This window comes from Scyliorhinus canicula, chromosome 9 (assembly GCF_902713615.1).
Source record: "Scyliorhinus canicula chromosome 9, sScyCan1.1, whole genome shotgun sequence".
Classification (NCBI taxonomy): domain Eukaryota; kingdom Metazoa; phylum Chordata; class Chondrichthyes; order Carcharhiniformes; family Scyliorhinidae; genus Scyliorhinus; species Scyliorhinus canicula.
In genome coordinates, this window is record NC_052154.1 from 92,100,982 (window position 1) to 92,113,378 (window position 12,397).

Genomic DNA, 12,397 nt, shown 5'->3' on the forward strand with positions numbered 1-12,397 from the left:
CCTTCCGTATAGCTTGATACCCTGGGATATTTAACCCCCAGACGCAACCATCATAGAACATAGAACATTGAACGATACAGCGCAGTACAGGCCCTTCGGCCCTCGATGTTGCACCGACATGGGAAGTCCAAAAACTAAAGGCCATCTAACCTACACTATCCCATTATCATCCATATGCTTATCCAATAAACTTTTAAATGCCCTCAATGTTGGCGTGTTCACTACTGTTGCAGGTAGGGCATTCCACGGCCTCACCACTCTTTGCGTAAAAAACCCACCTCTGACCTCTGCCAATATCTATTACCCCTCAATTTTAGGCTATGTCCCCTCGTGCTAGCCACCTCTATCAGCGGGAGAAGGTTCTCATGTCCACCCTATCTAACCCTCTGATCATTTTGTATGCCTCTATTAAGTCACCTCTTAACCTTCTTCTCTCTAACGAAAACAACCTCAAGTCCATCCGCCTTTCCTCATAAGATTTTCCTCCATACCGGGCAACATCCTAATAAATCTCCTCTGCACCCGCTCCAAAGCTTCTACGTCATTCCTATAATGAGGCGACCAGAACTGTACGCAATACTCCAAATGCAGCCGTACTAGAGTTTTGTACAACTGGGGCTGGTTTAGGCCTGTAGGGGCTGGTTTAGTTCACAAGGCTAAATCACTGGCTTTTAAAGCAGACCAAGCAGGCCAGCAGCACGGTTATATTCCCGTAAAAGCCTCCCCGGACAGGCGCCGGAATGTGGCGACTAGGGGCTTTTCACAGTAACTTCATTGAAGCCTACTCGTGACAATAAGCGATTTTCATTTCATTTCAACTGCTACATGACCTCATGGCTCCAGAGCTTAATCCCTCTACCAATAAAGGCCAACACACATTAGGCCTTCTTCACAACCCTATCAACCTGGGTGGCAACTTTCAGGGATCTATGTACATGGACACCGAGATCCCTCTGCTCATCCACACTACCAAGAATTTTACCATTAGCCAAATATTCCGCATTCCTGTTATTCTTTCCAAAGTGAATCACCTCACATTTCTCCACATTAAACTCCATTTGCCACCTCTCAGCCCAGCTCTGCAGCTTATCTATGTCCCTCTGTAACCTGCAACATCCTTCCGCACTGTCTACAACTCCACTGACTTTAGTGTTGTCTGCAAATTTACTCACCCATCCTTCTGCGCCCTCCTCTAGGTCGTTTATAAAAATGACAAACAGCAACGGCCCCAGAACAGATCCTTGTGGTACGCCACTCATAACTGAACTCCATTCTGAACATTTCCCATCAACCACCACTCTCTGTCTTCTTTCAACTTGCCAATTTCTGATCCACATCTCTGAATCACCCTCAATCCCCAGCCTCCGTATTTTCTGCAATAGCCGACCGTGGGGAACCTTATCAAACGCTTTACTGAAATCCATATACACCACATCAACTGCTCTACCCTCGTCTACCTGTTCAGTCACCTTCTCAAAGAACTCGATAAGGTTTATGAGGCATGGCCTACCCTTCACAAAACCATGCTGACTGTCCCTAATCATATTATTCCTATCAAGATGATTATAAATCGTATCTTTCATAATCCTCTCCAAGACTTTACCCACAACAGACGTTAGGCTCACCGGCCTAGAGTTACCGGCGTTATCTCTACTCCCCATCTTGAACAAAGGGACCACATTTGCTATCCTCCAGTCCTCTGGCACTAATCCTGTAGCCAATGGTGACATAAAAATCAAAGCCAAAGGTTCAGCAATCTCTTCCCTGGCTTCCCAGAGAATCCTAGGATAAAACCCATCAGGCCCCGGGGACATATTTATTTTCACCTTGTCCAGAATTGCCAACACTTCTTCCCTACGCACCGCAATGCCATCTATTCTAATAGCCTGGGTCTCAACATTCTCCTCCACAACATTATCTTTTTCCTGAGTGAATACTGACGAAAAGTATTCATTTAGTATCTCGCTTATCTCCTCAGCCTCCACACACAACTTCCACCACTGTCCTTGACTGGCCCTACTCTTACCCTAGTCATTCTTTTATTCCTTTAACCATGTTTCAGTAATGGCCACAAAATCATAGTCATTCACGATGATTTGCGCCATCAACTCATTTACCTTATTCCGGATACTACGAGCATTCAGGTGAACTACACTTATGTTGGCTGTTATATCTCTGTTTTGAATCTTAACATCTTGATCAGTAACCTCTCCTAATTTATTTTTCCTCTTAACTTTTCTCCTAATTTTCCCTGTCATTGAACCCATATCTTCATGTAACAACCTGCTGCATCACTTTCCATCTATGTTTTTACTTCCCGTTTTATTCCTTTTCGTATTACTGGGCCTATTCATTGAGCTCCCCTCAGTCACTGCACCTTGTACTGTCGTTGTCTTTGATTTTTGGCTATGGCCTCTCTGCCTTACACTTTCCCCCTTACTGCCATTTGTTTCTGTCCCTGTTTTACTACCATCCGACTTCCTGCATCAGTTCCCACCCCTATGCCACATTAGTTTAAACATTCCCCAACCGCTCTAGCAAATAGCCCAGGTGTAACCCGTCCAATTTGAACAGGTCCCACCTCCCCCTGTACCGGTCCCAATGCCCCATGAATCTGAAACCCTCGCTGACACCATCCCTTCAGCCACGAATTCATCCGATGTATCCTCTCATTTCAACTCTGACTAGCACGTGGCACTGGTAGTAATCCTGAGATCACTACCTTCGTGGTTCGATTTCTTAAATTCCTTCCTAGCTCCCTGTATTCTGATTTTTGGACCTCATCCCTTTTTTTACCTACATCGTTTGTACTGATGTGTACCACGATCACTGGCTGTTCACCCTCCGCATCAAGAATATCCTGTACCCGCTCCGAGACATCCTTGATCTTAGCACCAGGGAGGCATCATACCATCCTGGAGTCTCGTTTGCGGACACAGAAACGCGTGTCTATTCCCCTTACAATTGAGTTCCCTGTAACTATTGCACTGTCTGACTTATCACCCCACCCCTCTGCAGCAGAACCAACCGTGGTGCCACGAGTTTGGCTGTTGCTGTTTTCCCCTGAGAGGCCATTCTCCTCAATGGTATCCAAAACGATATATCTGTTCTGTAGGAGAATGGCCACAGGAGATTCCTGCACTAACTGCCTAGCTTTTTGCTTTGTCTCGTGGTCCCCCATTCCCTTCCTGCCTGCGTCGTCTGAGCCTGTGGTATGACTACCTCTCTATGGCTGCTATCCACAATACTCTCCGACTCGTGAATGCTCCACAGTGTCTCCAGCCGCCACTTCAGCTCTGAATCTCGAGCTTCCAGGAGCTGCAACTGGAGACACTTCCTGCACAAATGCTGACCCTGGGGACTGGAACTGTCTCCAGCCTGCCACATGGGCCAAGAGGAGGAGACCACGCCTTGGAGCTGTTCTGCCATGAATTATTCCTTTAAATTAAATCTTTGAAATTAAATTTTAAAAAGACGTTTTTGTGTCAGATTAAATCCAATCCCCGTGTACTATTTAATTAGATTTTTTTTAAACTGAGTATTTATCCCCCTTGATCGGACAACAGATTAAAAATAGTTATGTAATTGAAATTTTAAAAGTTATTGAAATCAAACTTAAAAGATTTATTTAAATCAACCCAAAAAAGTTATTTAAGCCACGTTAAAGAATTTTAAAATAGGAATTCAAATCAACTTAATAATAGCAATCTAAGTAAAATCAAAACTGGTATTGAAATCAGGAACTCCAAATATTCAAATTTAGCCCTGTCTGCCTTTCAGCCAATCAGGTCACAGTATCCTGTGACGTCATATTACCGTGTTTTTTTCAATTTTGAAACAAACAAATGGCTGTCTTCCCCGACAGCGCTCTTTACTAAAGTCACGCCCTCTCTCTCTTCGCGCTCTTTATTGAAGTCCCGCCCGCTCTCTCTCCATGCTCTTTACTGAAGTTGCTAATTTCAACGTGGTAACTGTTCTCAGTAGTGAATATAACCCTGATGTGCTTCTGTTAAAAGGTGTTTTTTAAGTCTTATGGATGTTAAAAGGAAAGTAAGGATTACTTAGTGTAGTATTCTTTGAGGATCGTATTTGAATTAATGGTTGCTAAGATGTTCACTGTATGTTTTAAAAAGGTTAACTTCAGTTCATAGAATATATATTGTTTTCTTTTTTTAAATAGTTTGCCATTACTGCTGTATCACGCCTGTAGAGTTCTCCATGTGCTCCCCATATCACAATCTATTAAAAGTTGTGGGTCAGGTGAACTCCATGATACACTTTGGGTTCTCAAAACCCTGGCCCATAACAACATAAATTGTTAATTTTTTATTGTATTGCATGATAAATTCTAATAAAACATTAAAAACAGGGCTATAAGGTGACAGATTGTGTTTCGGTATAATTCTGCTGCTACTGATGGCCCACAGCGCCTCATGGAAGCCCAGTCTTAAGTTGCTACACCTGTTCAATTATATCCAAATAGCACCTGGCATTTCATACAACACGATTCAGGTTATCCGTAAAGTAATGTTGGGTCTTTGTCTTCACAAGGAGTGAGTGATTGTCACTCCTACTAATTCTTTAAAGGACAACTGCTTCTGCGGGAGCAGGTTGGTGAGGATTAGATTAAATATATTTTCCCTTTCCTTGCTTCCCTCACAAATTTGACTAACTACTTAAAACTATTTATTATCCGAAGTAGAATAATAACCAAACCAGAGGGCGGAGAACAATATAGTTATCATTTAATATTTATAATATAAATCCAGCAATATAGATTATATAGTAATTGTAACTTAATTTAATAAGTATTTATTTGTAATTAACTAATTAGCGCTAGAAATGTCAGTCAGTGGGGAAAAGTGCTTCACTTCTGAGATGTGGGAGATCCGTGATGCTTCCAGCTTTCCAAACATCTACATCTGCAGGTAATGTACCCACTTGCAGATTCTTACAGACCTCATAGACCTGTTGCGGCAACAGTTAGATGCACTTAGGAGCACCGAGGTGGCGGAAGGCGCCACAAACAGGAGTTTTAGATACGTGACCACACCCAACGTTCTGGCAGATAGATGGGTGACCGGTGAAATGGGCATGCGGTCAGTGCAGGAACACTTTGTATTGTCCCCTTCTCTAACACATATAACATTTTGGATACTCTTGGGGGTATTGCCTACCAGGGAACAACAGCAACAGGAGCAAGCACCATGGTGGCTCTGCTGTTCAGCCGGGAGCGTCAAAGTGCAGAAGCACAGTAGTTATAGGGGACTCTATATTCACAGGCACAGATAGGCACTTATGTCACGTGAAAGACACTGCAGGGTGGTAAATTGCCTCCCTGGTGCCAGGGTCAATTATGTCTCTGAACGGACACAGAGCATTCGAAATGGGGAGAGTGGAAAGGCAGAAGCCATGGAACATGTTGGTACAAATGACAGAGGTAGTAACACCGTGTTTGGTGGCAAACCTCGCCAAAAGTGGATTTGGAAATGGCCACGTCACTTCCCTTCGCCATACAATCGGACAGGGTGGACTGGTCACACGGGATGTGAAACCAACAGTTATTGAGGAGTTTCCGATACACTCAAGAAAAAGGGAAATAATTTGATTTCTAGGCATGAGTGGATTTTATCGAAAATTTGTGAAAATGTTTTGTAGCGTGGTTGCCCCACTGATAGACTTACTGAAGAAACGTCGAAAATTTCAGTGGACAGCGGACTTTCAACAGGCATTTGACTTCCTGAACGCTGTGATAACCAATGCTCCTGTCCTGGAGAATTACAAGGGACTCTGTGATCAGATTTAACTAAAGTAACTGACGTTAAAGAGAAATGCCGAGGCGTAAAGAAATGGATGGATAGTGCAGAGAACTTCTTGTTCAAAGAGACTGTCAATCCAGAAGGATTCCAATTAGAGGAAGAAGAACAAAAATGGACTATATTATTATACCTGTTTGCGTGTGTTGTTTTTTGAAACGATAAAATAGATTTACTGTGTGCATATTTTAAAGGATAGTGAAAAGGTGAAAAAAGAAACCATCTTGAAGTTGACGGTTTATTTTTTTCGTGAGGGGAGGTGTCATGTGAGAGTACCTTTAATAAATGGGTGTTTATAAATAGGTGTGTGTATAAAAATATCTGCAGTGAGAGTACCTTTAAGAAATGGGTCTTTATTACTGCAGTGATGTCAGAGAGTGGGTGGAGCTGGTTTGTCTGTCAGATTTTTTCTTTCGCTTTGGGTTTTTTGCCGCAGGGTGGGTTAGGTATCATTTTAGTTTTGGAGAAGCTGCAATCACAGCAGGATGTGTGTGAATCTCTGAAAGCTTATGAATGTCCATTTGCTGATTTCAATGTGGTAACTGTTATCAGTAATGAAGTTAAACCTGAAGTGCTTCTGTTGAAGGTTTTGTTTAGAAGTCTTATGGATGCTAAAAGGAAAGCTTAAAAGATTACTTAGTGTTGTAGTCTTTATGGCATGTATTTGGATGAATGGTTGCTAAGATCTTCGCTGCATGTTTTAAACAGGTTAACTTGAGTTCATAGAATAAACATTGTTTTGTATTTAAAAATACGTTTCCAGTTCTGCTGTACCACACCTGTAGAGTGGGCTGTGTGCTCCTCATACCTCAATCTATTTAAAGTTGTGGGTCAGGTGAACTCCATGATACATTTTGGGGTTCTCTAAACCCTGGCCCATAACAGGGGCCAGAATCAAATAAGGACATCGTTTTTTTTTAAATAGTAGAAAAGGGGCAAGGGACGTCAGAATGGGGTTCAGGGTATACTAGCTAGATGGATAAAGAACTGGCTGGGTAACAGGAGACAGAATAGTGGTGGAAGGGAGTGTCTCAAAATGGAGAAAGGTGACTAGTGGTGTCCATCAGGGATCCGTGCTCGGACCACTATTGTTTGTGATCTACATAAATGATCTGAACGAAGGTATAGGTGGTCTGATTAGCAAGTTTGCAGATGATACTAAGATTGGTGGAGTTGCAGATAGCGAGGAGGACTGTCACAGAATACAGCAAAATATAGATAGATTGGAGAGTTGGGCAGAGAAAAGGCAGAGGGAGTTCAATCCAGGAAAATGCGAGGTGATGCATTTTGGAAGATCAAATTCGAGTGCGGACTATACGGTCAATGGAAGAGTCCTGGGGAAAATTGATGTGCAGAGAAATCTGGGAGTTCAGGTCCATTGTCTGTGTGGAGTCTGCACGTCCTCCCCGTGTGTGCGTGGGTTTCCTCCGGGTGCTCCGGTTTCCTCCCACAGTCCAAAGATGTGCGGGTTAGGTGGATTGGCCATGCTAAATTGCCCGTAGTGTAAGGTTAATGGGGGGATTGTTGGGTATACGGGTTACGTGGGTTTAAGTGGGGTGATCATTGCTCGGCACAACATCGAGGGCCGAAGGGCCTGTTCTGTGCTGTACTGTTCTATGTTCTATGTTCATTGTACCCTGAAGGTGGCAACGCAGGTCGATAGAGTGGTCAAGAAGGCATACAGCATGCTTGCCATTGTCGGACGGGGTATTGAGTACAAGAGTCGGCAGGTCATGTTACAGTTGCATAGGACTTTGGAATACTGCGTGCAGTTCTGGTCGCCACATTAACAGAAGGATGTGGATGCTTTAGAGATGGTGCAGAGGAGGTTCACCAGGATGTTGCCTGGTATGGAGGGCACTAGCTATGAAGAAACGTTGAGTAGATGAGGATTGTTTTCAGTGGAAAGACGGAGGTTGAGGGTGGACCTGATTGAGGTCTACAAAATTATGAGAGGTCCAGATGACAGTCCAAAGATGTGCGGGTTAGGTGGATTGGCCATGCTAAATTGCCCGTAGTGTAAGGTTAATGGGGGGATTGTTGGGATACGGGTTACGTGGGTTTAAGTAGGGTGATCATTGTTCGGCACAACATCGAGGGCCGAAGGGCCTGTTCTGTGCTGTACTGTTCTATGTTCTATGTTCTAGGTATGGACAGGGTGGATAGCAATAAGCTTTTTCCAAGAGTGGAGGTGTCAATTACAAGGGGTCACGATTTCAAGGTGAGGGGGAAAGTTTAAGTGAGATATGCGTGGAAAGTTTTTTACTCAGAGGGTGGTGGGTGCCTGGAACGCTTTGCCAGCGGAGGTGGTAGAGGCGAGCACTATAGCATTATTTAAGATGCTTCTGGACAGATATATGAACGGCTGGGGAACAGAGGGAAGTAGATCCTTGGAAAATAGGCGACAGGTTTAGATACAGGATCTGGATCGGCTGTTTCTGTGCTGTAATTTTTTTGTTCATTGTAACCCCTGTTGTGACTCGACACTCCATCTTTCGAAACGAACTTTCCCGGGCCATGCCCTCTGGTCCGAAAGCAACTCCAGCTCCAAATTCCCTCAGGCTAATACCCCAAGCCGTTCCATCTCCGGTCCCAGCCCCGTCTTTGGTGTGTAACCTTGTATGAAGCACGAACGTGCAATTACTGAATTCTAATTTTGGAGTAAATTACAAACAATTCTAGGCAAATCCGTGACTTTATAATTACGAGTGGTCAGGAGGCAGCATTGATACTTGTGACACATCTCGTGACCTACATATCTGAACTGTGTGCACTAACCTTTTTTTCCGTAGGACACAACTTTGTAAAAGCAGATTTTAACGTGTTAATCCTGGCTAACCTCAAAGGCAATGTCCCCTTATTTTACGCACTCTTCAAAGGAACTCTCACCTACGAAATTGCAGAACGTCCAGTTCAATTTGATAACATATTTCATTAACACCGTGATTAGTCTGTTCCACAAACTCATTATGCTCTAATTGGGGCAGTTGTGCTGCCGTTGATCTAAATAGTGGGGGCAGAACGTGCATTTGACTAATAGCTTTCCTGTGATCGATTTCTTCGAGCCCTGAAGAATATTCTTTTCTTGCGAACAGGCGTAGATACATGTGCTGCGACCTTATCACCGGTACTACTCCCACTCGTCTCGCTAGGAACAACTCATAGATTTGGACGGAAAAATTTTCTCCCGACTTGATCATTATAGCCTTATCAATTCACCTTTATCAATTTTTAGCCAGGTGACGACATCCTGCTCCTTCCGAGCACACTTATCCTCGTTTAATTCTGGTTCGAGTCTCTCGTCGCGGAGACCCAGCTGAGCTTTCTTTGTGTGGCATATGGTGCATGTTGCATCTGCGCGCTGCCCTATCCAAGATCTCGAACTGATGTACTGGAAATTAGTCTCACTTGTCTCTTCAGCCAAAATTGATGATATCACATTTGACAACATTATACTCCAGGTCATTTATATATATTATAAAAAGTTGAGACCCCAGCAGTGGTGTGACACACCACTCGGCACATCCTGCCAACCATAAGCAGACACACTAATGCTAACTCGCTGTTTCCTGTTACTCGTTCCATGACAATGTGAACCCCACTGCAACAGCTTTTACCGTACGCAATAAAGTTTTATACGGCACCTTATTAAATGCCTTCTCGAATTATAAGTTCAGTATTTCCATCGGTTCTCCTGTTCCTCCTCCAGAGAACCACAATCAATTGGATAAACATATTTTTCCTTAACAAAACCATATTCACTTTGCCTGATTGCCTCGAATATTCAATAGTGCACCGCTGTAAAATCTTCAGTAGTAGAATAGAATCATAGAATCGCCATATTGCAGAAGGAGGTCACTCGGTCCATCAGGTCTGCACCGACCCTTCTATATGAGCACTCTAGCCCATTTCTGCTTCCCCGTCCAATCCCCTGTGCAGGGCAAATCTCTGAGGGTCCTTAAGGCAGAGATAGATAGGTTCTTGATTCATCAGGGGATCAAGGGCTATGGGGAGAAGGCAGGGGAATGGGGATGAGAAAATGTCAGCCATGGTTCAATGGCGGAGCAGACTTGATAGGCCGAGTGGCCTAATTGTGCTCCTATGTCTTATGGTCTCAAGGTCTAATATCCGTGGACATTAAAGGGCAATTTAGCATGGCCAATCTACCAAATCTGCATATCTTTGAACTGTGGGAGGAAAACTGAGCACTCAGATGAAACCCGCACAAACACAGGGCGGATGTAAAAACTACACACAGTTAGATGCTGGACTTGAACCAATTCCAGGCGCTATGAGGCAGCAGTGCAAACCAGTGTGTTGCCGTGCCGCCCCAAATGGCTTTGAACATTTTCTCGATGAGAGATGTTGGGCTAACTGCCTATAGTTTCCTGTTTTCTGTCACACTCCCTTCTTGAATAATAGTATTGCATTTTCTATCTCCAAATCTAATGGAAACTTTCCTGAAACTAGGGACATTTGAAAAATTAAACCAATGCACCAGCTACCAAATTAGGCACTGTATTCAGAACATTAGGGCGAAGTCCACTCGCACCAAAGGATTTGTCAGTCCACATACCCACCAGTCTGCTCAGTACCACTTGCGTGGCGATTTTAATTGTCTTGAGGTATAAGCTTTATTATTGTTACAAGTAGGCTGCCTTTAACACTGCAATGAAGTTACTGTGAAAAGCCCTGAGTCGCCACACTCCAGAGCCTGTTCAGGACACTGAGGGAGAATTCAGAATATCCAATTCACCGAACAAGCATTTCAGGACTGCGTGAGGAAACCGGAGCATCCAGAGGAAACCCACCCACACACGAGGAGAAGATACAGACTCCGCACAGTGACCGAAGCCTGGATTCGAACCCTGGTGCTGTGAAGCAACAGTGCTAACCACTGTGCTACCGTGTTCATCCTTCCCACCAAATTTCTGATTTACAGCTATTTCTGTGATGCTGTTTGGGTCCTCTATAGTGTGACAGATGCCAACTCCTGTTATTTTTTTCTGCCAGAGTCGTATTCCATCGATTCAATTTCCATAGGATCAATGCTCACTACGTTAACTATTTGCTTTTAAAAATATCTATCGAAACTCTTTCTTTGGGGCTGATTTAGCACACTGGGCTAAATCGCTGGCTTTGAAAGCAGACCAAGGCAGGCCAGCAGCACGGTTAAATTCCTGTACCAGCCTCACCGAACAGGCGCCGGAATGTGGTGACTAGGGGCTTTTCACAGTAACTTCATTGAAGCCCACTCGTGACAATAAGTGAATTTCATTTTTTCATTTTAGTCCTTGTATTACTGGCCAGTTTGTTCTCGTCGTCCATATTTCCCCTTGCTATCAATATTTTCGCCATTCTTTGATAATCTCTATATTCCAGACAATATTCTGATCTGCCAGTAGCCTTTTTGAGTATATACGCTTTTTCTTTAAATTGAACACTGTCTTTAACTGTTTCTTCACCACGTATGATAGGCTTTCTTCTTGGACTCAAGTCCAAATCTCTGTCGTCCTGTAGCGATGACTCTGTAAATGTTTTCAGATCATACGGATTAATTTATTTTTTCAAATTAAGGTGCAATTTAGCGTGTTCAATCCACCGACCTTGCACATCTTTGGGTTGTGGGGGCGAAACACATGCAAAGACGGAGAGAATTGAAAACTCCATACCGACAGTGACCCAGAGCCGGGGTCGACCCTGGGACCTCGGCGCAGTGAGGCATCAGAGCTAACTCACTGCACCACGGTACTGCCCTATACAGATTAACTTTTACTTGCCCTATAAATTAATCTGATTTTTTGGAATGCTATGTGCACTCAGATACTTGCTGGTGTTTTTGCTCAACCCGAACCTGCTGTCATCCTTCCTCAGATTAATCTACATAGTAAAAGGGCATTCCCTTTTCCCTCTAATGTGGGAACATTTAGAGTGTTCCTCTTTCCAAGTTCTTCCTCAAAATGGATAGTCATGCAAAACTTTACGAGGATGCGGAACACATTACCTAAAAGGGTGCTCCAAACAAATTCTATGAGAGACATTTACATAGAGAAGGCGAACCAATATATACATAAATGGCACGAATTCTCTGGACTAAGGGGAGAAATCTGGAACGTGGGTTTAACTCTTGTGGCCCTTTCAAAGTGGAGCTGATGCTACATAGGGCAAATGTGCCTCTGCGAGTAATTGACCTTGGTAATACATATCATTCGCAGTTGGGAGATCAACCTCCCGAACTTCAGTTATTAAAATTTTTTATCTGTTCCCAATGTTGTATTATTATTGCTGTTGCCAACTGTTCTCAAAAATTGCTCTACCTGCTCATTCCCATAACTATCAATAATGCATCCCTCCACATAAGCCCAGTATTTAGGAACTTAATCTTCTGGCTCAACATATTATCAGCTTCCTGAACAGGACGCTGTAGATTAGTTAATTTTCTCTCCTCATGACATGCATGTGTTACTGCACTACTGCCAAGTTGTATTACTTAAACGCTCAAGCTATTCTGCTTCCGAAGACATAATTTCAAACAGACATCTTATGGCAATACTGTCCTTTTTCTGCACGGGTGAGATATT